Genomic DNA, 6,161 nt, shown 5'->3' on the forward strand with positions numbered 1-6,161 from the left:
AATTCAGCGCGTGCCATTTGGACTTCTGTAGCTACAGAAAATCCACTTTAAGTGCAGGGAGGTTAGAATCCAACAGCATCTGCAGTCCTTCTTCAACCTCTGAATCTGATTTTTGCTCAAGTCCCTCAATTTCAACCAGAAATTACCTGAAATCATAGAAAAACACACAAACTCATAGTAAAGTCCAAAAATGTGATTTTTAATTAAAAACTACTAAAAATATACTAAAAACTAATCAAATCATACTGAAAACTATGTAAAAACAATGCCAAAAAGCGTATAAATTATCCGCTCATCACAACACCAAACTTAAATTGTTGCTTGTTCCCAAGCAACTGAAAATCAAATAGGATAAAAAGAAGAGAATATACTTTAAATTCCAAAATATCAATGAAACTTAGCTCCAATCAGATGAGCGGGACTAGTAGCTTTTTGCCTCTTGAATAGTTTTGGCATCTCACTTTATCCATTGAAGTTCAGAATGATTGGCATCTATAGGAACTTAGAATTTAGATAGTGTTATTGATTCTCCTAGTTCAGTATGTTGATTCTTGAACACAGCTACTTTATGAGTCTTGGCCGTGGCCCTAAGCACTTTGTTTTCCAGTATTACCACTGGATACATAAATGCCACAGACACATAATTGGGTGAACCTTTTCAGATTGTGACTCAGCTTTGCTAAAGTCCCCAATTAGAGGTGTCCAGGGTTCTTAAGCACACTCTTATTTTTGCTTTCGACCTCGACTTTAACCGCCTAGTCTCAAGTTTTCACTTGACACCTTCACGCCACAAGCACATGGTTAGGGACAGCTTAGTTTAGCCGCTTAGGCCAGGATTTTATTCCTTTAGGCCCTCCTATCCACTGATGCTCAAAGCCTTGGATCCTTTTTATTACTCTTGCCTTTTAGTTTTAAGGGCTGTTGGCTTTTTTGCTCTTGCCTTTTGGTTTAAAGAGCTTTTGGCTTTTTCTGCTTGCCTTTTCTTTTTTTTTCGCCATTTTTTTCTTTTCTCTTTTTTTTTGCAAGCTTTGTTCTTCACTGCTTTTTCTTGCTTCAAGAATCAATTTTATGATTTTTCAGATTATCAATAACATTTTTCCTTTTTCATCATTCTTTCAAGAGCCAACATATTTAACATTCATAAACAACAATATCAAAAGACATATGCACTGTTCAAGCATTCATTCAGAAAACAAAAAGTATTGTCACCACATAAAAATAATTAAACTAGTTTCAAGGATGACTTCGAAACCATGTACTTCTTGTTCTTTTGTAATTAAAACATTTTTCATTTAAGAGAGGTGATGGATTCATAGGACATTGATAGCTTTAAGACATAGACACTTAAACACTAATGATCATGTAATAAAGACGCAAACATAAATAAACATGAAGCATAAAACCGAAAAACAAGAAAACAAGAACAAGGAGATTAAGGAACGGATCCACCTTAGTGGGGGTGGCGTCTTCCTCTTCTTGAAGAACCAATGGTGCTCTTGAGCACCTCTATGTATCTTCCTTGTCTTTGTTGCTCCTCCCTCATAGCTCTTTGATCTTCTCTAATCTCATGGAGGATGATGGAGTGCTCTTGGTGCTCCATCCTTAGTTGTCCCATGTTGGAACTTAATTCTCCTAGGGAGGTGTTGATTTGCTCCTAATAGTTTTGTGGAGGAAAGCGCATCCTTTGAGGCATATCAGGGATTTCATGGTGAGGAATTTCCTCATGCTCTTGTTGAGGTCCATGATCTCTTGTTTGCTCCATCCTTTTCTTAGTAATGGGCTTGTCCTCATCAATGAGGATGTCTCCCTCTATGTCAATTCCAGCCAAATTGCAGAGGTGACAAATGAGGTGAAGAAAGGCTAACCTTGCCAAAGTGGAAGACTTGTCAGCCACCTTGTAGAGTTATTGAGGTATTATCTCATGAACTTCCACTTCCTCCCTAATCATGATACTATGGATCATGATGGCCCGGTCTATAGTAACTTCAGACCGGTTGCTAGTAGGAATGATTGAGCATTGAATAAACTCCAACCATCCTCTAGCTACAGGCTTAAGGTCCGGTCTTTTCAACTGAACCAGCTTGCCTCTTGAGTCAACTTTCCATTGAGCTCCTTCCACACATATGTCCATGAGGACTTGGTCCAACCGTTGATCAAAGTTGACCCTTCTGGTGTAAGGGCGTGCGTTTTCTTGCATCATGGACAAGTTGAACGCCAACCTTACATTTTTCGGACTGAAATCTAAGTAATTTCCCCGAACCATGGTAAGCCAATTCTTTGGATTGGGGTTCACACTTTGATCATGGTTCCTAGTGATCCATGTGTTTGCATAGAACTCTTGAACCATTAAGATCCCGACTTGTTGAATGGGGTTGGTGAGAACTTCCCAACCTCTTCTTCAGATCTCATGTCGGATCTCCGGATACTCATTCTTTTTGAGCTTGAAAGGAACCTCAGGGATCACTTTCTTCTTGGCCACAACTTCATAGAAGTGGCTTTGATAGACCTTTGAGATGAATCTCTCCATCTCTCATGACTCAGAGGTGGAAGCAATTACCTTCCCTTTCCTCTTTCTTGAAGTTTCTCTGGCCTTAGGTGCCATTAATGGTTATGGAAAAACAAAAAGCAATGCTTTTACCACACCAAACTTAAAATGTTTGCTCGTCTCCGAGCAAAAGGAGAAAGAAAGAAGGAGAAGAAGAAGAAAAATGGAGGAGAGAGAGAGAGGTGTGTATTCGGCAAAGGGGAAGAAGAGAGGTTGTGTTATGTGAAAATGAAGAAGGAATGAAGGGTTTATATAGGAGTGGGGGGAGGTTTAGGGTTCGGCCATTAGGGTTGGGTTTGGGAGGGAAAAGAGTTTGAATTTTGGAGGTAGGTGGGGTTTTTGGGGAAGAGAGGATAAATGTGAGTGGTGAAGAGGTGATGGGGAAGAGTGATTGAGGTGATTGGTGAGGGGTATTTGTGGAAGAGAGTTATGAAAAGGTGTGAATAGGAGATAAGAAAATGTGGGGATCCTGCGGCGTCCACAGATCCTGAGGGGATCCTGTGGGTCCACAAATCCAGTGGGGTCAAGGACTTAACATCCCTGCTCCAATTAGGCGTGTAAAACGCCCTTAGCATGTATGTCTGGTGTTAAATGCTAGCTTGCTGCTTGTTTTTGGCGTTAAACGCCCAAATGTAGCCTGTTTCTGGCGTTTAACGCCAGCTTGATGCTTCTTTCTGGTGTTAAACGCCAGTTTGATGCTTTTTACTGGCGTTTGAACGCCAGTAAGTTCCTCCTCCAGGGTGAGCTATTTTTTAAAGCTATTTTTTATTCTATTTTTAATTTTTCAGTAGTTTTTGTAACTCCACGTGATCATCAACCTAAAAAAACATAAAATAACAATAAAATAAAATAGATATAATTAAATAACATTGGGTTGCCTCCCAACAAGCGCTTCTTTAATGTCAATAGCTTGATAGTGAGCTCTCATGGAGCCTCACAGATATTCAGAGCATTGTTGGAACCTCCCAACACCAAACTTAGAGTTTGAATGTGGGGGTTCAACACCAAACTTAGAGTTTGGTTGTGGCCTCCCAACACTAAACTTATAGTTTGACTGTGGGGGCTTTGGTTGACTCTGCAGTGAGAGAAGCTTTTCATGCTTCCTCTCCATGGTTACAGAAGGAGATCCTTGAGTTTTAAACACAAGGTTGTCCTCATTCAGTTGGAGGACCAACTCTCCTCTGTCCACATCAATCACAGCTCTTGCTGTGGCTAGGAAGGGTCTTCCAAAGATGATAGACTCATCCTCTTCCTTTCCAGTGTCTAGGATTATGAAATCAGCAGGGATGTAAAGGTCATAGTGCCTATGTTACAGGGAATTAGGAATTTACCAGGATCCTGTTTCTTTTGAGGTAGAGTTTGCTGAACCAAGGCATTTAGTTCCTTGATGAGTAATGGAGGTTCATCCTCCCAAGTCTCATTACCAAATAATTTGGCATTCAGCTTCATGATTGCCCCTAAATATTGAGCAACTTGCTCTTCAGCAATGTCTTTATCTTCTTCAGATGATGAATAGTCATCAGAGCTCATGAAGGGCAAAAGGAGGTTCAATGGAATCTCTATGGTCACTAGATGAGCCTCAGATTCCTTTGGTTCCTCCAAAGGAAACTCCTTATTGGTCACTGAGTGTTCCAGGAGGTCTTCCTCACTAGGATTCACATCCTCCTCCTCCTCTCTGGGTTTGGCCACACCAAGTAAGGTAATGGCCTTGCACTCTCTTTTTGGATTCTCTTCTGTATTGCTTAGGAGAGTACTAGGAGACGTTTCAGTGACTCTTTTACTCAGCTGGCCCACTTGTGCCTCCAAATTTTTAATGGAGGACCTTATTTCATTCATAAAACATAGAGTGGCCTTAGATAGATCAGAGACTATATTTGCTAAGCTAGATGGATTCTGCTCAGAATTCTCTGTCTGTTGCTGAGTGGATGAGGGAAAAGGTTTGCTATTGCTGAACCTATTTCTTCCACCATTATTAAAGCCTTGTTGAGACTTTTGTTGATCCTTCCATGAGAAATTTGGATGATTTCTCTATGAAGGATTACAGGTGTTTCCAGAGGGTTCACCCATATAATTCACCTCTGCTATTGCAGGGTTTTTCGGATCATAAGCTTCTTCTTCAAAAGATGCCTCTTTAGTACTGTTGGATGCAGCTTACAATCCATTCAGACTCTGAGAAATCATATTGACTTGCTGAGTTAATATTTTGTTCTGAGCTAATATGGCATTCAAAGCATTAATTTCAAGAACTCCCTTCCTCTGAAACATCCCATTACTCACAGGATTCCTTTCAGAAGTGTACATGAACTAGTTGTTTGCAACCATGTCAATGAGTTCCTGAGCTTCTGCAGGAGCTTTTTTTAGGTGAATGGATCCACCTGCAGAATGGTCCAATGACATCTTTAATAATTCAGACAGACCATCATAGAATATATCCAGGATGGTCTATTCTGAAAGCTTGTCAGAAGGACACTTTTTGGTCAGTTGCTTATATCTCTCCCAAGCTTTATAGAGGGATTCACCTTCTTTCTGTTTGAAGGTTTGAACATCCACTCTAAGCTTGCTAAGCTTTTGAGGAGGAAAGAACTTGGCTAAGAAAGCCATGACCAGCTTATCGCAAGAGTTCAGGCTGTCTTTAGGTTGAGAGTCCAACCATATTCTAGCTCTGTCCCTTACAGCAAAAGGGAAAAGTATAAGCTTGTAGACCTCGGGATTAACCCCATTGGTCTTAACAGTCTCACAGATTTGCAAGAATTTAGTTAAGAACTGAAAAGGATCTTCTGATCCCATGAAACTTGCAATTCTGTTGCATCAGAGAAACTAATTGAGGCTTTAGCTCAAAATTGTTTGCTCCAATGGCAGGGATTGAGATGCTTCTTCCATGTAAATTGGAATTTGGTGCAGTAAAGTCACCAAGCATCTTCCTTGCATTGTTATTGTTTTCAGCCATGTCTCCTTCTTTTTCGAAAATTTCTATCAGATTTTCTCCAGAGAGTTGTGCTTTAGCTTCCCTTAGCTTTCTCTTCAGAGTCCTTTTAGGTTCAGGATCAGCTTCAACAAGAATGTTCTTATCCTTGTCCCTATTCATATGAAAAAGAAGGGAACAGAAAATAATAGGGATCCTCTTTGCCATAGTAGAGAGGTTCCTTTATGTGAGTAAAAGAGAAGAAAAAGAATTCGAACACAGAAAGAGGTAGAGGGTTCGGATTTTTAAGAAGAAGAGAAGTGTTAGTAGATAAATAAAATAATTAGAAAGAGATGAGGGGGAGATAATTCAGAAATTAAATAAAATAAAAATATTTTTGTTTTTAATTTAAAATTAAAGTTAAAATTCGAAAATAAACTGAAAATAAAATTAAATTAAATTAAAATTTAAAACATTTAGTTAATTAAAAAGAATTTTGAAAAAGGGGGAAGGAGTTTTCGAAAATTAGAGAGAGAAAATTAGTTAGGTGGTTTTGAAAAAGATATGATTGAAATAGTAAACTTTTAAAATCAAACAAAAAGTTAAGTGGTTAATTGAAAAAGATTTGGAAATCAATTTTGAAAAAATAAGAAGTTAGAAAAAGGTTTTGAAATTAAAATTGAAAAATATATGATTGAAAGATATTTTGAAAAA

The 6,161-nt window shown here is 38.8% G+C and overlaps 1 non-coding gene across 1 annotated transcript; it reads left to right on the top strand.

The window, feature by feature from the left end:
* Nucleotides 1-4,996: 4,996 nt before the first annotated feature.
* Nucleotides 4,997-5,104, top strand: LOC148555817 (small nucleolar RNA R71). The gene has a single exon (XR_015888152.1). It is a non-coding gene; the product is annotated as a small nucleolar RNA R71 (small nucleolar RNA).
* Nucleotides 5,105-6,161: the final 1,057 nt, after the last annotated feature.

This window comes from Arachis ipaensis, chromosome B6, assembly GCF_059453495.1.
Source record: "Arachis ipaensis isolate K30076 ecotype BB chromosome B6, ASM5945349v1, whole genome shotgun sequence".
NCBI lineage: Eukaryota > Viridiplantae > Streptophyta > Magnoliopsida > Fabales > Fabaceae > Arachis > Arachis ipaensis.